Below are 24,323 nucleotides of genomic sequence, written 5' to 3' on the forward strand. Positions count from 1 at the left end.
ACGTCTGGTCCAGTTATGACAATGCAGCTTGGTCAGCAGCAAAAGACTCCAGAGTCTTAAGTCCTTCCGTGCCTCCACTGAGCATGCTCATGGGATGATCTCCCATTGGGGATCGGGAGTCACATGCTCAGGTCCTTCTCCAGTTCTGATTGGACCATCAGGGGGATCAGGAGGGTCCCGGAAGGACACTGCTATAAAAGGTTTGTATGGCCGCCCCACCATGCGCTATGATAGACTCTGAGGCTATAGTGCTTAGTGTATGTGATGATGGATGAATGAGCCTGATGACTGACGCATTATATCTCCCCCCTCCTTGGATATTACGTATGAGTTAGGGTTAGGAATCAGAGTCAGCACCGTAGTTCTGACACTGCTTAGCGCCGCAGTGTGTCTCCTCATCATCCACTAGCGCCCTGGGCGTCGGCCAGTACAGGCCTCTGGACTACTGCTACCGCAGCATCCGCCAGAGCAGCGCCGTATATGCGCCTTCCAGCACCGTTGACAGGCTGGTTCGTGGCGTCCGTCAGGGCGGACATTGCACCTGCTCCAAGCGGTGGTTCACATTACCGTGACCTGAGTCGTTAACAGGTTGCAGTTGCTCGCCGGCTGGCACGAACTACGTGAAGTAACGAAGTTCGTTCCTGCTAGCACCAGGTTAGTGATTACCCACCGGTGTCCGGCTTTCCCCTACACGCCTTCTTCGCATTGTTTAGCTGCAGTTGGTCACCTCTGCACGGTGGGCGCCCGTCTGCGAACGCATCTCATATATCATTCCATCTTTATTATTTGGTGCGTTCCGCCAGCCCGTAACACTGTATATCACTGGTTGCTATAAGCTTTAGCTGGGGAGCCAGCAGTAACCACACATATAACAGGAGCCTGAGCAAGTTGCTGAAATCAACATCTGCGCTAAACAAAGAAAATACCCTTGAAATACATAGTAGTTGATTCATGCTGTGCCAGTGCACATTAGACCCCAGAATTATAAACAGTAGGATGACTCAAAGAACTGAGAGAAAAAAAAGAGGACCCTGAGTCCAGAGCTACAAACAAAGTGAAAAACTTTATTGAGGCAACAATAAGGAACAGGACAATAGATGAAGGAGTTAAAAATGTATAGTACACAAACAAGTGTTAAGAGATAGCCAGATGCAAACAAAAATCCTGTGCAGCAATAACAAATGACTACAATGGGTGAATAGAGTAGCTGGCATTGTACACTAAACACAGGGCAAAACACATATGTGCAAAGAGTAAAAAAGAGTCACTCTAATACATGATAACAGTCATAATGAGAGGAGTGTTGTAACACTCCCAGTAATACAATGAGATCAATCATAGAGAGACAATATTGTACATCTGCCCAGTTGAGAGATTATAGAGGTCAAAACATACCCATTAGACAGTCTCAGGAAAGTGCTGGCATCCAGGAGAAACCCCAATGCACATTTCGCTGTAAAACCCGCTTCCTCAGGGGGCGTGGCTTAACAGATTACATTGCCCAGTCAAATACCTGGTTGTCCAAGGTCACATGGGTGTAGGGAGCCAACCGCAGCCAAATTGGCTGCATCTGTGCTGTGGAACAGAGGCCATACCTCCACCCCCACTGATCCAGCAGAAAGTGACACTGCAGTGGGGACGGCTGGTACCTAGCATGTCTCCCAACATCAGGGCACGCCTGACTGGAGCAGGGAAGGGGGGGAAGGGAGGGAGTCACAGACCAGAGCGCTAGGTAAAAGGCAAGGAGAAATACTCCTTGAATAAAAATACGGGGACAATGGGAGGAAGGAATCTTGCTGAAAGTAAATGATAATAGAAGCTAATTCACAAACAGCTAGGTGAGACATACCATTAGGAGAAAAACGGGGAGACAACCAATATACTAATATGACATATCAGAGGCAATGCATTATAAATCATACATCATATATGTAATTAGCTGATGTTGCATATATATAGCTACAAACTTCAAGGAACACTTACACCCCACATGTACAGTATGTATAAATGCATCCATGAAAAAATATATAAACAAAATAACAAAAAAATATTTTTAAATAGTTATGTTTCAAGTATGATACAGCCAAAGAATAAGTGTGTCTCTTGAGATTCCATCTTCTTCTTGGCTGCTGTGCAAAACCTAGATATTTCTCCAGAAAAGGATTCCGTGACAGCTGGACAATGAGGAAACAAAACTCCAAATAGCAAAGTTCACAGGTAAATGACTAAGGGCAAGAAAAATAGAAAGAAAACATTAAAATCATGTAATATGTACAATAAAAACAAGGAATGAATATAAAAAGGTGGAATTTTTTTGGAGGGAAAAAATGCAGAGAAGCAGGAAAAAAAAAGGAAAAAAGGCCAAAAAGAATCTCATAAGAAAGACGCAAAGCTCAGGGACTCATTGAGTCCCTGCGGGGTCATAGTGTTAAGGGGAGAATATATGGCACATGAATATATACAAGAATCAAAACTGTACCACTATATAGACGCTTTGCTGAATATTAGGATCATGTTGCTTTAAGATACTTCTGATTTTCTGCTGAATTATTTCTGTGCCTGACCCACCTAGGCTTCATGTAAAACCGCAATACTGGGTGGACTAGGGTGGATCGGGCTAAAGAACAATACTTATGTACACAGTGATTGTGTAGCATATGGGAACAGTAAACAGTAACTCAGAAACGTACATAGTGATATGTAGCGACATGGGAACGGTAAATAGTAACTTAGAAATGTACCCATGATGTAACACGATGAGATAACACAATATCTGTATAAAAGCTGCTCACTTTGGATTAACGACCGAGAAGAATCATACTGACATGATACACCTTGTCTTGTGTATTCTTTTCTCCGTGCACGTAAAATCTCTACCAAAGATCCAATTTGGCCACAGACAATTAAGACGGGCCACACCCTAGTGCGGCAGAATCAACAGTTGGCGCTCAAACAGTGGGGCTCAGGACGATACCAGACGATCACAGCCGCAACAAAATCTCCCCCCAGGACGGACGTCTTTCCAGCAGGACGAGACTGCAGCTCGAGACCTGGTGAGAAAATATATCATCTTACCTACCCTTCTGTATTCACGTCCGGCTGGGAGGAGATAGTTGGCTGTCTTCTCTGAATCCTTAAACTGACCACGTTTGAAAGTCCTGAGCCTACGGACCCGGTCAGGTATATAATTCCTTAATTGTCTGTGTGTATTATCCGGTCTAACCAATTCGGAGGGTGTATCTAGAATCCGCCTAGTATCTGTTAGAAACTATTTCATACTGCACTAGGGCTACTAGAAACAAAACAGAGCAGAGTACAAAGGGGGTGTTCACACTGGGTTATCACCCTGGTTCCGACCTTAGACGGTCGAAGAAGTTATAGGTATATATATATACACATATAGGTGCTCACGTCCGGCCATACGCCCACAGTATAAACTGGGCCCGGTGACGTGAATGACACGGCATATATATATATATATTTTTAAGGAAAGAGGTGATTACTATTCTTCCCCCTCTGTTGAAATATCAACCACCTATCTAGAGGTGATTACCACTATTTACTACAAGTCCTAGCACCAAAAGCCCAGCCCTAGTTGCCTTGATAACAAAAGAACAGTGAAAGGGATAAGGAATACATTCATAATAGTTTTTTTTATGTTTGAAGTACTGATGCATTGTTGAGACACCCCTGTCCGCAGCTCTCATATTGAATATACTGCCATACTGGTTAGGCCGGTTTCACATTAGCGCATTTTCAGCGCGCGCACGGCCGGGGGTAGCTCCGCCCCCGAGCCGGCTCTCTGCCCGGCGTGCCCGCCCCTTCCTTGTAGCGCCGCCTCCTAGCGGACAGCGGCGCCTGCGATCGGCGCACCCTATCTTTAGCATAGGGTGCGCCGATCGTGCGCAGGCCGTGCGCTAGTTGCGCTTTGACCTGCGCTGCGCACTTTTGACGGTGCGCCGTGCGCGCCAAAATCCAACTTTTCGGATTTTGGCGCGCACGGCGCACCGTCATAACTGCGCAGCACAGGTCAAAGCGCAACTAGCGCACGACCTGCGCACGATCGGCGCACCCTATGCTAAAGATAGGGTGCGCCGATCGCAGGCGCCGCCGTCCGCTAGGAGGCGGCGCTACAGGCAAGGGGCGGGCACGCCGGGCAGAGAGCCGGATCGGGGGCGGAGCTACCCCCGGCCGTGCGTGCGCATAAAATGCGCTAATGTGAAACCGGCCTAAGACTGCTATTTCAGCTGCATTTCCTGAATGCAAAGTGTTTAACAATCACGCTACATTATCTGTATTCAGTCCGGAGGATATAAAATATAGAGTGTAATAAGTTGTTTTATAGTATACACACAGTAACCCTTCAAGCATATTTATAATTACGGTAATCTAAAAGTTTAATTGTCTGCCTTATCTGCTTTGCCTCTCTGCTTTGCTGTTTTGGTTGTTTGCATACGTGATTGTTACCTCAGCCAGCCTGAAAAGGAAAAAATATAGATTGGGAGACGTATTGAGCAAATTCACTGTCACTCTGGTTCCGGTCCTGCTCTCGGCTTGACCGATGATCGCAGAAGTCTGAACTGTGTCTCTCCCAGTGGGCAAGTGGGAGTAGGGGCTTGATTACTCTGAGTGATTTTCCAACCTCTAAGTGGTTGATGACTTCTTGCGGGGTTCCCACCGGACATCACCTGGCTAAGGTGATGGTGTTTTAGCTGCAGCATAGGTTCATAAGTTATATGGGTGGAAGGGTAATTTCAATTACCGTGTTGATGTGACTGAGTGATTGCTCTCTCGCTGAAAAGTATGGTTTGCCCAGGTGTAGATTTTTCCCCTCTACAAATCAGGCTGGCATATGGATAGGTAAATTGCGAATTGTTTTGGTGTCAAGGATTCGCAGTATTTGATGTCAGTACCAGTTTTAAATTCATTGTCTTTTGTAGTGTGTATGATTTGCCGGCAGGAGGCGTACTAGCATGTGGTTAAAATTTTTGAATGCATTCTATGTGTGTATACATATATATATGTTGTGAAATTAGAGAATTGGATAAACTAGTTTTGTTCTGCATACTATAATTATAAGGTTAGTTGTTTCAAGTAGAAAGAGAATTACTTGAATGGTAATTGCTTGATTTGTACAGATATCTCTGTGAGATCCGAGGTCTATTGTTACTTTTTAGTTATTGTTTTACTAATGTCACTACATTTCTCTGTGAGATGTTTTCTTTGCAATGTTTTAGAGCGAAAGTTTTGAGGAAACAGAAATTTTAACAGTTTATAAGGTATTTTTATACTACGCAGTTTCTGGATACACAAGATTTGTGAAATACTCTGGTGTTAGTTGTTGGTTAATTCCCTATATTACTGTGTTCAAGATAACTAGACATCACTATGTTCACTGAAGACCCCTTTACTCAGACATAAGGAGTACATACAGCTTTTATAGTCACATATCCAACTGTTTATAACCCCGTGAGAATTTGTTTCAAGACGCACACATACATATGTTTTTCAGATATACTCAGAATTCAGATGATAGAATGGGTGGGAGCAGTCAGTCAATATCTATAAGACAGATATGACCCATAGTGGAGTGAGAAAGAAAATGTACTTTAAGAAACCCTCTGATCACGAGGGGAGGAGCATTAGATAAGAAGGCATGGAAGAATGTGTTAATGAGTGGAGAGCAGCGTCCCAGCCTCAGGTATTATGAGTTGTTACAGGACCCTGAAGCATTTTATAAGATGGCAGAGGAAGTTAGGGGAAAAAAAAAAAAAAAGGGCATGAGGAGAGGAATATAACAATATTGCTGAATTTTGTGCAAAACAAATATTTACACAGGAAGATGTCAGTTGCAATATCTGCATTACATTCATTTATACTTCTATATACATTCCAGATGACTGGACGTGTGCCAGCTGTCAAACGCAGAATGCAGAATATCGTGAGACTTGTTCTGACTGTCAGATGACCAACCCGAAGAGCCGTACATTCTTTCCAACTATTTATATAGACGGCACGTCTTATGCTACATCCTGTCCAGCATCCATTATAGTTTTATTAATTAATGTAGTTTATGAAAAGAATAATGAAGAAAAAGATGAATATGACATGGAGGTATATAATTAAACAGAACCGGAGGAGACAGGAAATAAATAGCTCAGACTGATAATCTACAGTATTTATCGTTATATGGTGAGGGGACATAATTATCATCATCATCATCTTTGAAGCCTCAAAGCTCATTCTTTTGTACACAATCTACTCCACACAAGGACTCCTGGAAATACCAGGAGACAGATACCCTAGTAAGCAGCTTGTCAGACCCCCATTCTCCAGGATGTCATGCAGGGAAAAGGAGAACCTGTGGATAATTTCTTCCACCAATGTAACAAAAAGTTTCTGGATCTCAGATTTGAAATGCAAATTAGTTCCCAGTTGGAAGAAGCTTGACACCCACCAACATCGAGCTCCAGATTTTAATAGGGTATTGGCATACTGAGTCCACAACCCATGAAAGTACGTATTCTCTTACAGCTCGCCCCCCCCCACACAAAAATACAGTAGAGAAACAACATCTCTCACCCAGACAGAGGTTGAGGATACTCCTCTCAAATTCCTGGTGGGTCCTGATGCAATCAGAAGAGTAATCAGGGATATTGATCTACTTGCTGAAGAAGTATGTAGTCTTTTCTTTTTTACAGGACACATCTGTAGATCATGTGGGCGTTGAACTAATGGCACTGATCCCAGACTCAATATTGGCAGGCTGAAAATCCAGTTTGTAAAGGTGGGGCAGAAGCCAGTAGCCCAGCTGCCAAGGAAATTGCAATATTCACCCTCCATTTCATAATTTGCAATTATTTCTATGAAGTTATGGATAATACATGACTTATGTGCTGTCAATGAAGTTATAGTACTGAACACATCTATGGTACCAAACCCACACACTATGTTTTTTTTTAATCAATTCTATTTATTTTTCTATGCTTCACGGTGATTGACCTGGCCAATGCTTTCTTCAGTTTATTTCTACATGCTGCAAGCCAGTACCTGTTTGTTTTCACATGAGGGCCAGCAATATATTTGGACTATGATGCCTCAAGGGGCACAGTATAGCCTCTCTATGTTCACCCGAGCCATGACCACGGTCCTGGAGCCCTGGAAGAGGATACATCCCACAGCCACTTCGTTTTACAAGACATATGGATGACCTCTGACCCTGACTGAAGACAGCCAAGACAATACTGCTCTTCTACACATGCAACCTTTTTTATAACTATTTTAAGGTTAACCAAAGAAGGCATCAATGCGTTTTATATGCTAAATTGCAATCACATTTTCACAGCACTAGGACTGCCAGGCTATACCGAACTGTTTTGTCTGTTTGTCATGAAGAAGCCTGACCATGTAAATGGAGTCCTAACACAGCTTCACGGAGGAAGACAATTCCCTCCTGGCTTCTACTCTCCAAGACTTGACCAAGTGGCTCGTGGAGTCCCAACTTGCATGAGAACCGTGTTTGCAACCCACCTGTGCTGGACAAAGCTTCTGATATTTTTATGGGTCACCAGTTGAAGATCCTGGCCCAAAGCACCTGTCTGCAATGCCCTACTCTGCTCCCGGACGTCACCATCTCCAGATGTGCTGTCCATAATCCAGCTACTCTTCTACCTCTGCCAAAGGGGGGAGGAAGATGGAGGATGAAAACCACATCTCTGACACATTAGTGGAAGAGGTAGTCGACTCTAAAATGGCTGAACGCGATTGTCTTGCTGTCATGAGGCAAGAGAACACCTGGAAGATCCTGACCTGATGCTCTTTGTGGATAGACCAAGGTATGCAGACCAAGAAGGCCGTTCGCACACTGGTATAGCAGTAGCCACAGAAGTAACTTGCTGCCAGCAAAACCACTGCCTATATCCAAAAGGACTGCAGGCCTTGACAGAAGCATACGAGAGGTCCACTCAACATGAAGCTATCAAGATCAATCTGGAGAGAAAGAGACTTCATCACGGCTAACGGAACGCCGGTCAGACACCACAAAGCCATACAAGAATTAATGGAGTCCTTGTTGATGCCAGGAAGAGTTGCGGTGGTAAAAGTAAAAGCACACACACTGGAGACACTTCAAGGGAAGCAGTGGGCAATAGACTAGCTGAAGTAACAGCAAAAGAAGCAGCAGTAATACCGGTTGACACGGAAACAGAGGAAAAGGAATAACCCTGGAAAAAGATGTTCTGACACTCCAGAAACAAGTATCCAAGGAAGAAAAGAAGAAATGGACCTAAGATGAAGTTATACAGGATGAAATACGCCTAAGGATGAACAAGGAAAATTTAAGGCCTCAAACAAAACTCAGCCCTATAAGATCCTACTTGTAAATATTCACAGTTTAGGATTATATTTTGTTCTTTATAATTGCCTATATGTAGACTAAGTTTAAAAACATGTGACTAAAATGCATTTTCGAGTCTTTTCATCCATCCCAGATCCTGAGGACATAGGAGCCCACCAGATCCTGCCCGGTGACTGAGTCCTCATCACCAAGAGGTTCAACAGACGTACCCTTGAACCTAGAGATGACAGCCTGTTCCAAGTCCTGTCAACTATCGCAGCAGTCCATGGGTCCTCGCTTCCCAGATCCGGATCCAGAGTCCAGTAGCGGCTGCCACTCTTCATCCATCTGGCACTTATCCTTTTCCTAGCTCAAGGGGTAGTCAGTCACCAAGGGGTAGTCACTCATGAGAAGGGTATATGGACTTTCTGGTATAATGTCTCCACCCCAAGAGTAACATATCAACTTGACTACTGTCCCACAATAAGAATGTCCAGGCCCCATGGTACAGTTTCATATCGGGTTAAATACACAATTCATCTGTGTCACTACTGCTGAAATAGGGGAAGGTTCAAACTGGGAGGATTAGTCTCTTGTTGGGTGGCACACTGGTGAAAGTGACTGGAGACATCAACCAGCCCAGGCCCTACAGCGAAGGGACAAATGGGGAATAAGCCTATAAAGTCGCATGACCCTGTCCAAAGCCCATTTTAAGGGTCAGAGTGGCCTTCCAGATTCAATAGTCCCCGTCACTACCGCTCATTGCCCCAAGGAGGGATGCATAGTTGTGTACCTCACCATTGAGAACCCCTCAGAGAATGAGCAAGGGTTATATGTACTAGGCTCAAGTACTAAACTTGGGAGGGAAAATGGTGACACAAAAGGTAAATTTTGGCTAAGAAGTATAGATACCAGTGGGGGCACACAGAGAGCACTTGACAAAATCAGAGTCAAGAACGAGACAATAGTTGTGTTTAAATGTACCATCACCGTAAATAAGAATGCAAAGCGGATAAACTATTTATACAATAATCAACAACGGTTTATAAAATACACTGGGGATGCCATAAAGGCAATTATTGACCCATTAAGTTTGCAAAAGTTATTTTATGTTCTTTGATCATATCTTCTTTAATTCTATGCTGCATAGCTCCATGCCTTAAGAAAATGATGACGATGACCATGGAAACCACAGTGATGACCATGCATGCCATTTTTGAAGATCCCCTGTATGAAAGATGTCCCAATGAAAACATGCAAGCACCACCTCCGGAATATGCCTGCTTGAAGCAAGCCAACGAGGGAAAGTCCAGGATCTGACTTCCTCCTGTGCAAAGTCCGTTAGGAGGGGGTCCATCTACTAGAGATGGGTCGTCTCGTATATACGGTGAAGATTAGTTAGCTAGGTTCCAGCATTGTTGAGATAGGTAGGCCGGGAGGACAGATCGATAGGTTCGACGAGATTAGGATTTTGATTTTGCATATCTCCAAAGGAGGGACTGTTAAGGGGAGAATATATGGCACATGAATATATACAAGAATCAAAACTGTACAACTATATAGACGCTTTGCTGAATATTAGGATCATGTTGCTTTAAGATACTTCTGATTTTCTGCTGAATTATTTCTGTGCATGACCCACCTAGGCTTCATGTAAAACCGCAATACTGGGTGGACTAGGGTGGATGGGGCTAAAGAACAATACTTATGTACACGGTGATTATGTAGCATATGGGAACAGTAAACAGTAACTCAGAAACGTACATAGTGATATGTAGCGACATGGGAACGGTAAATAGTAACTTAGAAATGTACCCATGATGTAACACAATGAGATAACACAATATCTGTATAAAAGCTGCTCACTTTGGATTAAAGACAGAGAAGAATCATACCGACATGATACACCTTGTCTTGTGTATTCTTTTCTCCGTGCACGTAAAATCTCTACCAAAGATCCAATTTGGTCACAGACAATTAAGACGGGCCACACCCTAGTGCGGCAGAATCAACAATAGTACCAAGGATGGTTATCCATCAACACTCATTATGGGCAAGGAGGCGTCTAATGTCGCCACCCTTGATCCCAGTCTGAATGTGCTGGATACCTCTCACCATGAAAGTTTTTGGATTACAGTCATGATGGGATTTATAGTGTCTCGGAATCGTTTTTAATTGGGATATATCCTGTACATCTGCCGCCGCCATAATGTCACGGACATGTTCTCTAATTCGCACCTTTAACTGGCGAGACATCAAGCCAATATATATTTTTGGACATCCACAGGTGGCATAGTAAATCACCTGGGTAGTATTACATGTAATATACTGGCGAATAGAGAAAATGCGTGTTCCGTCCGCTGACTGAAAAGAGGATGTCCGCAGGACATTCCTACAGGCGATACAGTGTCCACAGGGGAAACACCCCTGTGGCGGTCCACGAGAATCAAAGAAGTTCTTTCTTTGGGGAACATAGTGGGAATGTGCTAGTATGTCCCCCAGATTGGGACTCCTCCGATATGTCATCACTGGGCGCCTTGACACAGATCCTTTCAAACTGGGTTCAGATTGTAGAATATCCCAGTGTTTCTCGAGACATTGTCTCATCGTGCCCCACTCACCATTAAAAGTTGAAACAAATCTTATTGTGTCACATGATTCTTTTTTCTTTGATGAAGGTTTTAAAAGAGTAGACCATGCTGATTTTTTCGCTCTGTTATAACCCCTTTTTATACTCCGATGGCTGTAACTCCTTACGAGGAATCTTTCTTTAAGATCCTCAGCCTGCCGTTCAAAACTAATATCAGAAGAGCAGATGCGCCGCATGCGCAGAAATTGTCCAATTGGGATGGCCCTTATTGTGGAATAAGGATGACAAGACAGTGCATGTAGCAGTGAATTAACGGAGGTGGGCTTCCTATAGACATCTGTCTGCAAGTGTAAGTGGGAGTCCACAACAATTTTGATGTCAAGGAAGTCCACCTCCGCTTGGCTGCAATTATAAGTAATTTTGATGTTGAACCTATTCGAATTCAACTCATCCATGAAACATTGGAGTTGATGTTGTGACCCCTGCCAGATGATAAACACATCATCTATATAGCGAAGCCAGCACTGCACATTGTCCGCGGCCTGAGCGCCCTCCCCACCGAAAATCTCCCTCTCCCAGAAGCCCAGGAATAGACACGCGAAGGAAGGTGCACAGGCCGCGCCCATGGCAGTGCCGCATCGCTGAAGATAAAATGTTTCTTTAAAAATAAAAAAATTATGGGTCAGAATATACTCCAACAGCTCCAAAATCAAATCACATAAAGGGCCATCCCAAATGCTGCCCCTCAAGAAAAAACGACAGGCTTCGAGACCATCATGGTGTCGTATGCACGTGTATAGAGGCTCTATATCGGCTGTAACAAGTAGCATATCTGGTTCAAGAAACATCCCATCAATCCTAGCCAGGACGTCCATCGTGTCACGGGCAAAGGAGGGCAGTGCTTCTACCAAAGGTTTGAGGTAATAATCAATAAGTTTGCAAACTGGTTCACACAGCCCTCCAATCCCCGACACGATTGGGCGTCCTGGTGGATCTAAGGGATTTTTATGAATTTTGGGCAAGAAGTAGATGGTGGGGATTTTCGGAAATTTTGTCAGTAACCCATCATAAACTTTTTTAGGGATAATGCCCTTATCTTGCCTTTCCCCACCATACAGCTTCTTGCAAACCAATTTCCGTGAGAATAAATAAAGATCCTTTATGGCTGTAAAGAGATCAAATTGATTAGTGTGTGAAAAAGTGAAACCTTTTGATAGCACCTCAATCTGAGCTGGGGTGAGATTGTGGGTGGAGAGGTTGATTACCTGAGGGATCTGATTCTTAACCTTTTCTGTTTTTTTGGAAGACGCAATGCCCTTAGGCTTATTAATTTGGGCATCCCGATTAACCCCGAGACGTGCCTCCACAGACTTGAAAGTTGATCTTGCAGATCCATCACTTGAAACAACCGAAGTAGTTGATGTAGATCTCTTTCGAGAGTAATTTCTAGGTCTTTTGGATTTACGATTCCATCGATAGACTGAGTCGGATTGATAATCACTCATATCTCTCTGGAACTTCTGGATTTTTGCTTCACAAATCTCTTTTTCCCATTTTAAAAATTCTGTATCCAGCTCTCGGTTGAGGGCCGTCAATTCATCTCCTGTCATATCCTTTTTGAGTGAATTTTGTAAGTCATTGATTTCACTATCGAGGGTTGCAATGGTTTTCTTATTTAATTGGATCAATAACTCCATAAAACCATTAGAGCAACCACTAGCTAAATCCTCCCACTTCTGTCAATATCTTCAACCAAAAAAGAGGGAAAATCTTGAACCCGTAGGCCACGTGGAATCAAGACCTTCTCAATGTATTTGTTCAGGAAGGCACAGTTCCACCAAACCTTGGTGCGTCTATTCAAAAGAGATTTTAACCTCCTGCCTGCCTCTCAGACATCCCTACCACCACCTGCCACATTTGCTCCGGTATTCTCTGTAAAAACTTCATCAATATGAGATAGCCATGCCTGCTCCCGTGCCTTATAGTCCATATGGGGCTTTGAACGGGTTGCTGTGAAAAACACAGAAACAATTAGAGCAAAGAAAATACCCTTGAAATACATAGTAGTTGATTCATGCTGTGCCAGTGCACATTAGACCCCAGAATTCTAAACAGTAGGACTACTCAAAGAACTGAGAGAAAAAAAAGAGGACCCTGAGTCCAGAGCTACAAACAAAGTGAAAAACTTTATTGAGGCAACAATAGGGAACAGGACAATAGATGAAGGAGTTAAAAATGTATAGTACACAAACAAGTGTTAAGAGATAGCCAGATGCAAACAAAAATCCTGTGCAGCAATAACAAATGACTACAATGGGTGAATAGAGTAGCTGGCATTGTACACTAAACACAGGGCAAAACACATATGTGCAAAGAGTAAAAAAGAGTCACTCTAATACATGATAACAGTCATAATGAGAGGAGTGTTGTAACACTCCCAGTAATACAAAGAGATCAATCAAAGAGAGACAGTATTGCACATTTGCCCAGTTGAGAGATTATAGAGGTCAAAACATACCCATTAGACAGTCTCAGGAAAGTGCTGGCATCCAGGAGAAACCCCAGTGCGCATTTCGTGGTAAAACCGCTTCCTCAGGGGGCGTGGCTTAACAGATTACATTGCCCAGTCAAATACCTGGTTGTCCAAGGTCACATGGGTGTAGGGAGCCAACCGCAGCCAAATTGGCTGCATCTGCGCTGTGGAGCAGAGGCCATACCTCCACCCCCACTGATCCAGCAGAAAGTGACACTGCAGTGGGGAGTATTTCTCCTTGCCTTTTACCTAGCGCTCTGGTCTGTGACTCCCTCCCTTCCCCCCCTTCCCTGCTCCACTCAGGCGTGCCCTGTTGTTGGGAGATGTGCTAGGTACCAGCCGTCCCCACTGCAGTGTCACTTTCTGCTGGATCAGTGGGGGTGGAGGTATGGCCTCTGCTCCACAGCGCAGATGCAGCCAATTTGGCTGCGGTTGGCTCCCTACACCCATGTGACCTTGGACAACCAGGTATTTGACTGGGCAGTGTAATCTGTTAAGCCACGCCCCCTGAGGAAGCGGTTTTACAGCGAAATGCACATTGGGGTTTCTCCTGGATGCCAGCACTTTCCTGAGACTGTCTAATGGGTATGTTTTGACCTCTATAATCTCTCAACTGGGCAAATGTGCAATATTGTCTCTCTTTGATTGATCTCTTTGTATTACTGGGAGTGTTACAACACTCCTCTCATTATGACTGTTATCATGTATTAGAGTGACTCTTTTTTACTCTTTGCCCTGTGTTTAGTGTACAATGCCAGCTACTCTATTCACCCATTGTAGTCATTTGTTATTGCTGCACAGGATTTTTGTTTGCATCTGGCTATCTCTTAACACTTGTTTGTGTACTATACATTTTTAACTCCTTCATCTATTGTCCTGTTCCCTATTGTTGCCTCAATAAAGTTTTTCACTTTGTTTGTAGCTCTGGACTCGGGGTCCTCTTTTTTTTCTATCTGCGCTAAGCAGCAGACCCAGCGGCTGTTCCTGAATGGGAGACAAGGCTTGTGATCCGTTCCGTGCAACGGGAGTATCCCGGCACCTAATACCCTAGCCAATATCCTCTCAGAGCGACCCCCAGGTCATTACCCCCCACATGCAAGACTAAAATATCTGGGGCTCTATGGAGATGAACAGCTTGGTGAACCTTGTGTAGTACCCGACTCCAGGCCATACCCCTAAAACCAAGCCACCTGATTAACGCCACTTCCCTTGCAAAATCCATCTGTCAGTCCATCTGTCTGCTTGCTGCTCTCCCCGTTGAATGTAAGAATGGCCTAGAAACCAGACTAGAAGTGGAACTCGTCCTGTAATGAGACAAACATAAATTAGTGAATTCCCCGCAACCCTGAGGTCTGACATGGGACCGATACCGCTGTGACTCCCACTGGCCAATCTTCCTTATAATCTCCGAGCTCAAAACCTGACAGCTGCCTCTGTTGCAGCCCCAATATGAAATGAATGGCTCACATAACCGTGTAGATCCACTCCAGGCACTCCCAAAACAACACGATAAACTGATACTTGGATAAGAACGACCCATCCCCGTGACATAATAACGGTCCCTCCTGACGTGGCCTAGAAGTCATAAATATCCCAAAACATCGCAACGGGTACATAACAGAATCTTTCACCCTTCCCAACAGTACCCTCTTTCCTTTTCCTATTTGGTCTGTCTTTGACTGGGTGGCCATGATGTCTCTAGCCAAAATGCCTCCATCTTCGGTATTACTTGGTGCTACTAATTCCCCCATTCTAATCGCCCTGAAAAATGCCAGTGAAACGCTAACCTAAACAACCCTATCTCAAAGCGTGACCTGCAAACAGCCTCTAGTTATAAGCCTGTCTTCAATAACCCGAATGACACTGGCCGCCTTCTATCCATCTGACTTTTTCCCTTACAAAAACCCTTGTCTGGCTGCTTGACTAAAAAACTTTGTCATATCAGTTCTATTCCGAAGTTTAAAACCAAAAGCTAACCCGGCAATTAACTGGTTCCATCTGCTGCCTGCCTTATCCCCATCAATAACACCCCTACCTGATCTTCCTCTGGTAATAGTTCCTTCCTGTGTCCTAACCATTGCTCCCAAAGCTGCCATGCTCGATGGTAAGTGGTCCAAGTGCTACCCGCTATCAATTGCACTGTGGCCCTGATACCATGTTCCAGAGTCTGGAAGGGCAGTGTAAGCCCTCGTCTTCTGCCTCCAGAGCCATTGCCCGGAACTGCTCCCACTAAATACGAGAGCCTGCACTAGCAATCGAGTTATACTCGCTCGGGACATGTGATGCGGTGAAATAAGCATTGATGGATAAACATTCCAACACCAACTGATGCAACACCCTAATTACTGGAAGAGAAGAAAAGGTTATATTTATGGCCATACCCACGGCTATGTTATCGCATTTGAAACGGAACCTTCTTGTTTGCTAGCCGATCTTTCCACAATATCACCGCCACTAAGTTAGGGAAAATCTCAAGCAACGCTATGTTCTTGACTAGCCCTGAAAGGACCCATTCATCAGGCCACTTGGCTGCACACCATTGACCCTGAAAGTAAGCGCCAAAACCGGAACTACCCGCTGCGTCTGTGTATAAATCCATATCCAAATTGCAACATAAACCATAAATGAGCCCCAGACTGCTAGATCTGCTTTGTTCTTTGCTGATAAACGAACGTAATGATGAGGTGACCTCACACCCATCGTTGCCCCTCCAATCTTCTTGATAAAACCTTGATCATAGACATAACCCAACATGGAAATTTTAAACTGCCCAACCATGACTAAACCTCCCGTAACCTCAATTTTTTAACTTTCAAAGCCCTAGCTACTCCTGCCTTCAGTGCAGACACCTTATCCTCTGGGAGGCTGTTAGGAATGGCGGAAGACACTAAATAAAAATATAAATAAAGTGCCTTCGCCACTCAGGGTCCACCGTGCGGAGGATGGAAAATCTGCAGCTAGGTGACAACAGAGCAATCTGGCGGTAATGTGCACAGGGTTTAATGTCACCCAGGTGCACCAAGCAGTCTCTGTTATAGGCACAGAGCTGCTGAAACAACTTAATGAAGAAAGTACTGAGCCTGTTAGCAGCACAGGTACTCAGCGGCACGCACGGTAGACGGTCACCGGAGTAGTTAAATAAAACCGCACTACACCCGAAGAGACCTACCGTGAAAACAAGTGTGCACAGCGTTGCAACTGCATACGCGCAAATCAGCTGCTACTGCAGCGCGGCGTAGATGGTGCCGCCCAGAGACACCGCTGATAACGCAGGCGCGATATCAGACACTAAGCTGCTGAGGCAATGGAGCAATGGCACGCTGGCGCTGATGCTGGCAGTAACTCACTCACTCTCACAAACGTAGTATCAGAGGAATGGGGGTTTCAAATGAGTCATTCACCAGTCCATGCATCCATCCACAAACATACAGCAGCAAGTATGAATATACTAGCGCATGGCGAAACAGCCCCGCGTGCTGTTTATAGCAAACGGGACCTTCCAAGAGGAGCCAATGGGATCCGACACAGGACCTGAACACCTGACTCCCGAACTCCAATGTGAGTTCGTTCCATGAGCATGCTCAGATGAAGGAGTAAAGGACTTAGCCTCTGGAGATAGTTGCCGCATGGCAATCTCCTCTGCAATCTCCTCTGCAGCAGCTGAAGAGCAGGAAACTGCAGAATGTGAGGATCTAGATTTCAGCATAGGAGAGGCAGAAATCTGACTCCTAACAGAGGCGACATTACTAATTATAACTGTATCAATGACAATACCCAGAAAGGAAATACATGACGTTGGACGGACCGTTTTGTCAGTAGCTAAATGGATCCCAAATTCCTTTGCTACCCACTCCATGCTCCTCAACATGGTATCACACATACGATTTAGATGGGCCTACACACAAAAAATCATCCAAATAATGAATCAACAAGTCCAATCCTGAAATCTAACTGCCTGTTAGAGTTGACAGATCGCACTAAATAAAAATAACCAATAAAGTGTGATCACAACCCGCGGTCCACTGTGCAGAGATGTTAGCATGCTGATAGTTAGTTATGACGGAACACACATCGAGCGATTGCTTGTACACACAGAGTCAACGCCACTCAATGTGAACAAGGCGCTGAGTTCCAAGCTCTGTTTCTACACAGCGCAGAACAGAAGAGAGAAAGCAAGAAACTAAACCCTGTTAAATGTCACAGGGAAAGTAGGAAATATGTGTCACATCGCCGTCAGACACAGGGACTGCTGTTCCAGTCTCAACCACTGGGAGGCGCCGGGCGGACACGTCGCTGTCAGATACAGGGACTGCTGTTCCGGTCTCAACCACTGGAAGCACCGCACGGTCATGTCGTCGTCAGTCTCGGGGATGGCTGTTCCTGCCTCGGCCACTAGGAGGAGCCGTGGTTCGCCAGTGGGTGGTGGGGTCAGAGAAGGGGCTCCTGCGCAGGCATCTGGTAAGCGCAGGCTCCGCTCCTCTGTCAGTCATGAAAGGGTTGGTGCATCACCATCTGGCCTGGTCCTGGGGGGGTCCAAATGACGTCATCAGACTGAGCCTGTGAGGAATAGCCTGATCCTTCAAATATGTTGGTGCCTGTCTTGCAGGCCGCCAGAATAGTCTTGGTTTCCCCAGTGTGCTAGTGTGTTATTTGCTATCTTTGACTCTGACCTTTGCCTTGGATTTCTGTCTCTTCTCCTGCCTGACGATTTTGTACCTCTGCCTCCCTCCTTGTTTACGACTCTGACTTTGGCCTGGTTTTTGACGCTGCGACTGCCTAACGATTTTGTACCTCTGCCGCCCTCCCGGTTTATGACTCTGACCTTGGCCTGGATTTGACTCTGCTACTGTCAACCATTTTTGTACCTCTGCTGCCTGCCTGGTTTAGACTTGTATTCCTGACTACGCTTTTGGTCCCATTTTTTAACCCCTTTCTGGCGACCATCCTGCTCTGGTCCACTGCTCTTAAGCACCTCCTGGGCTCTGCTGTAAATCCAGATCCCTGTATAGGGGTAAAGGGTATCGGGGTTGCTTTGGTTGCTGTCTTACTGCAGCCCAGTCTCGCAGGCGGACGTCACAATATGACGCTAGGTATAACCCTATCGCTATCCCAAGGAAGTCTAGGCTAGTGGTTGGGTTTGCTCTAACTCAGCTGTGCTAACCGCACACACGACCCGAATATAGATGCTAAGCCAAGCAGGGTTTTTTCTACCCTACACTGCCTGTCTAGACACAGTCACTGGTACAAGAGCAGCACACATGGGTCGCCCTCCCACCCAGGGCCGTGGGGTACTCGATACCGGGCCGGTGTCAGGGGGATTTGTCACAGCAGCGGTGACCCGGTCCGTGGCCCTTGGCACCCAAATCAATGTCGGGAATGTAGTTAATGGAATAGTTTGTGACGCCACTTGTGGTGTTCGGCAAGTGAGATGTTATGCCGACGCTGCATGCAGATCCTCTGGGGTTGGTGGTGTGTTGCAGCCTAGATGGTGTAGCTCCCCACAGGTGAAGCTGTAGCCCCAGGGCAGTGTACATGAGATGACACTTTGATGGTGTAGTGTCCGGCGCAGGGGATGTAGCAGTGCCAGGCAGGCGGACGCAGGAAGGAATGGAGGACACCAGGGCATGCAGTTCCAAAGCTTTACTCACAGTCTGTAATGCCCGCTTCCGTACTGTGACCTCCGGGTCAGAGACTCAATCAGCCCCCCGGGCAAGTTAGGACTCTCCTCTCCAGCACTCCGCCAACATGTACCTTCCTGAACGACGACTCTATAGCGCCTTAAAGTGTGAAGATCTCCGAGTACTGAATTACACTGGAGTTCCTCCTGACTGATGTTCCCATGAACCTTGTATGGCAGACAGCTGTAGCCTGCTTCAGGGACTCCCTTTTCCTGAGTCCCGGCTCTCTATCCAGTTGCTGTTGTGCCCCAAGTCTTAGATGGGAGTAGTGCATTTACAGCCAACTACTCCACCGGTGTCTGCTGCAGAACCGTAAGTGTCCATACAACCTCGGGGACCGGGCCCCGGCCTTGCGCTGAGAACATATAGGCAGGGTTCCTCTTCCAACCCATGTCTCCTCTCTGTTCTCTCTACTCCTTCGTTCCGTACAAATCTCTCTTTCTTATGGAAGCTTAGGGTTCAGTTTTACGTCTTTCCACCTTCTCTCCTTTCCCGTGCTAGCTGGCTCAGGTCACTGAGGCAGCTGCAGCACTCCTTCCTCCATCCCTTCTTCCAGGGATCCTCACTCCTCTCCGAGTGAGCTCCTACCCGACTGACTTGACTGACCTGACATCCTACACTTTCCCACTCTTTTATGTTTCTTAACTCCACCCACCTCCCAGCACGTCCAGTGTTCCAAGCAGAGAACCACCAAAGGAATAGATACATATAGATAGGAATAGATACAATGTCAGACGGGACACCATGAAGTCTGACCACCTCGCGAATAAATACCTGAGCAAGGGTGGGGTATTCGCATTGGGCAAAGATGGTAAAGCAACGAAATGCGACATTTTAGAGAACCGATCAACTATTACCAGAATGACTGTGTTCCCAGCCGAGGAGTGCAAATCAGCAATGAAATCCATGGAAATCTCAGTCCATGGCTTACTGGGCACACAGAGAGGATGCAACGTGCCAGCAGGACGGGAGTGTGGTGTCTTGGCCCGTGCGCACGTGGTACAGGCTGACACATATGAGGCCACGTCCTGCCGGATTTTGGGCCACCAAAAACGACGTGATACAAGTTCCAGAGTGCCCTTAACCCCTGGCTGGCCCACCAGGACAGTATCGTGATGTTCCCCTAACACCTTTAAACGTAGGTGTAGTGGCACAAACGATTTATTAGGAGGCAGATCCGGCGGTACCTCCTCCTGAGCCTCAGCAATCTCTGCCTTAACTTCTGTCGTGAGAGCCGAGACCACAACTCCCTTTTGGAGGATAGGCACCGGATCCTCCCGTGGCTCTCCACCTGGAAAACATCTGGACAAGGCTTCCGCCTTAGTATTCTTAGAACCTGGTCGGTATGTTACAAAAAAAATTGAACCGGGTGAAGAATAAAGCCCAGCGAGCCTGTCTGGGGGACAGGCGTTTAGCAGACTCTAAATAAAGCAGATTTTTATGGTCTGTTATAACAGTAATCTGATGGACAGAAGTGTCGCCATTCCTCAAATGCCAACTTGATGGCCAACAATTCCCTGTTACCAATATCGTAATTACGCTCAGCAGGCGACAGCTTCTTGGAGAAATAGGCACACGGATACAATTTGCCCAAGGATGGACCCTGTGACAGTACCGCCCCCACTCCAACCTCAGATGCATCCACCTCCACGGTAAATGGTAGGGAGACATCAGGCTGAACCAGGATGGGAGATGAAGCAAAACTGTTTTTTAGGAATTCAAACGCGCGCACAGCAGCCTCAGACCAGTCAGAGAAATTGGTACCTTTTTTAGTCATGTCAGTGAGCGGTTTAGCAATCATAGAAAAATTCTTAATAAATTTCCTATAATAATTGGAAAAGCCCAGGAATCGCTGAAGCGTCTTGAGATTATCAGGCCGATCCCACTGCAGCACCGCTTGCACCTTAGCGGTGTCCATTTTAAACCCTGAGGCGGAAATTACATAGCCCAAAAAAGGTAATTCTTGGACGACAAATACACATTTCTCAAGCTTGGCATAGAGCTTGTTCTCCCTGAGCAACTGCAATACCTGCCTAACATGCTCTATGTGTGCATCACGGTCGCGTGAGTAAATAAGAATGTCATCAAGGTATATAACAACAAATTTCCCCAAGAGATGAGAAAAGACATCATTTATGAAATGTTGAAATACTGCTGGTGCGCTCGTCAACCCAAATGGCATCACCAAATTCTCAAAACGACCCTCAGGGGTATTAAATGCCGTCTTCCATTCATCCCCTTGACGGACTCATGAGATTGTACGCCCCCTGAGGTCAAGCTTGGAAAACCATTTGGCACCAGACACCTGGCTGAACAAATCGGGTATCAGTGGCATTGGGTATGGGTCACGAACCGTAATCTGGTTGAGTTCCCTGAAATCCAGACTCGGGCGTAATCCGCCACCTTTCTTCTTGACAAAGAAGAACCCCGCCGCCAATGGAGATGATGAAGGCCTGATGTGCCCTTTGCTTAGACTTTCTGCAATGTATTCTTTGAGAGCTTGCCTCTCAGGACCTGAGATATTAAACATCCTGGCTTTCGGTAACTTGGCCTCCGGTTTTAACCTAATAGCACAGTCATAGGGTCGGTGCGGTGGCAGCTCTGAACAACCTCTTTCAGAAAATACATCAGCAAAGTCCAGCAGTGACTCCGGGATGCTGGGAGTCACAGCGGAGATACATGTGGCCAGACAGGTCTCCTGGCAATATCTGCTCCACTGGATTATGTCCTGGGTCTTCCAGTCAATCACCGGATTGTGCATAGACAACCATGGAAACCCCAGAACTACCTGAGCAGGTAAATTACTGAGCACCTTACATGTTACCTGCTCAGAGTGTAGGACCCCAATGTGGTTTTACATCAGCCACAAACTCTTTAATCTACCCTTGTGAGAGAGGGGAGGCATTGATGGTAACCACCTGGATAGGATTAGGCAGCATCTCCACCTTAAATCCCTCTGTACGCGCAAACTTTTCATCAATGAGATTAGCGGCTGAACCACTATCTACAAATACAGTAATTGACAGTTCTTGGCCCCCGATTACTACCTTGGCAGGGAGCATACACTGGGAGACCACCACGGAGGATATGCAAAGGCTCAGACTAGACTCCTCCAAACCCTCTGAGCCTAGCAGTTTTCCGCCGGCACGTCTTTCTTAGGTACCAGGGGGCAAGCATTAATAAAATGTCCTTTTTTGCCACAAAAAAAACAGGCCCCTTGCTTTCTGGGCAAGGGACATTTATGCTTGTTATTATGTGTATGTGATATACCAGCGATCTGCATAGGTTCCACGGATTCACCCGAGGCAACCTCACCAGAGACTGCCCCCCCACAGGCAATGTCTCCTGCAACCTCTGACGAAAGCGGCGATCAATGCGTACTACAAGCACCATAGCAGCCCCCAGAGAGGCAGGAGTCTCATACATTAGCAGAGCTTGTTTAACCCTTCCAGAAACCCCATGCAAAAATTGACTCCTTAGTGCAGGGTCATTCCATTGAGTGTCCACAGCCCAGCGACGAAATTCCGTACAATAATCCTCCGCCAGTCGCTCACCCTGGAGTAGAGAGCGTATTTTAGACTCTGCTAACGCCAGTATGTCAGGATCGTCATAGATTAAACCAAGAGCAGAAAAAAAAAAGGTCTACGGACTCAAAGGCTGGTGAATCAGAAGATAGTGAAAAAGCCCATGCTTGTGGATCACCACTCAGCAAAGAAATTACCAAGCCCACACGCTGAGCCTCATTTCCTGAGGAGAGTGGACGCATACAAAAATACAATTTGCAGGATTCACGAAATACAACGAACTTACAGCGATCACCAGAAAATCGTTCAGGAAGAGGTAACTTGGGTTCAGCTGCCCTGACTACTGCCTCAGTTTGAACAGCAGGAACTGACAGGCCTTGTTGCTGGACCGCCTCCCTCAGTTCAGTGACCTGTATGGACAGAGCCTCCAGCTGCTTGGTTATGGAGACTATAGGATCCATGGTAAATAATCCTTTTTTTTTTTTTTTTGGGCCTACTATAATGTCATGGGAAGCCTAGGTAACTTTAGGCTGAAACCCTGGGGCCCCTGCGGTGTCCCTCAGACTAGGGGAAACCCTGTCTGTCCCTCAACCCAGGGTTTACACTGAAGGTGAGCCTGCCTTGGCCTCCACCCTGTCCTTGTCTCCTGTCCACCCCTAAGCTGAACCCACCACCTTCCACCCAGTGAGGAGACCAAACACCAGACCCCACAAATAAGTAAGGACAGGGATAAAGGAAACGCACCACACCACATACACACAGGAGAATACAATAATGTGCAAGGGCAACCAAAAAATACAACACAGGGAGGCAAAATGGCAACAACGGAATATACTACACCAGAAACCATTTGATCCTTAGACCACCACTCCAGACCGGTATCGCTAGCACAAGGCAAGAGCTATAGTCGGCGACGCCCATAGTCATGCAAGACAATTTAAAGACAGAGGGCGTGGCTAAGCCCTCAGCCAGAATGACAACCTGGTTAACCCAATCCAAGCCGGATCAGAAGACCAAGTGGTAGGATGGGGTATTACCGCTGTCTGCCGGACACCCTGGTGCGAACAGTGTCCGACTTGACAGCACATTTCTTACTCATCTCTAGTGCACATTTTCTACTCTCTCTTAACTCTGAGTGACAATCATCATTTGCATTCTCAATTCTTTATTCAAATCTCTCATCTCTTCATTAAAACATTCTATATAAAAGCTATCATAAGACACATTATCATCAAATACTTCACATTAAAACATTCAATATTCTTGTAAGTGCTGAACACTACTCCCAGCCGGGATTTCTTGCAGTGTCCTTTGATTGGAGTCACGCTCCAAATGAGGTAGACATCATCTTCGCAAAGTGTCCTTATGTAAAACACCTTATCTTCGCAAAGTGTCCTATGTAAAACCAAGAGAGGGCACCTAAAGAGGTGCAACTATTTACAATTACAGTTTTTGGATCACTCCAAGTTCATGATCGCTCAGTTCAAATGTAAAGGCTGCCAATCAAAACAAGGCAACTCTGGAAAAACCAAAACTAAACCATGATGTGAAAAAAAGGCACAACGGTGCAAATACAGTGGGGAAAAAAAGTATTTAGTCAGTCAGCAATAGTGCAAGTTCCACCACTTAAAAAGATGAGAGGCGTCTGTAATTTACATCATAG

At 45.8% G+C, this 24,323-nt stretch overlaps 1 long non-coding RNA gene across 1 annotated transcript; it reads right to left on the reverse strand.

Moving 5' to 3' along the window:
- Nucleotides 1-1,044: 1,044 nt before the first annotated feature.
- On the reverse strand, nt 1,045-6,770 carry LOC141058843 (uncharacterized). The gene is made up of 2 exons (XR_012222333.1): nt 6,583-6,770; nt 1,045-2,225 (listed from the first exon to the last, which is right to left on the reverse strand). It is a non-coding gene; the product is annotated as an uncharacterized lncRNA (long non-coding RNA).
- Between the last annotated feature and the right edge of the window lie 17,553 nt (nt 6,771-24,323).

Source organism: Dendrobates tinctorius, unplaced genomic scaffold (genome assembly GCF_039654945.1).
Source record: "Dendrobates tinctorius isolate UK_male_01 unplaced genomic scaffold, ASM3965494v1 ptg000215l, whole genome shotgun sequence".
NCBI lineage: Eukaryota > Metazoa > Chordata > Amphibia > Anura > Dendrobatidae > Dendrobates > Dendrobates tinctorius.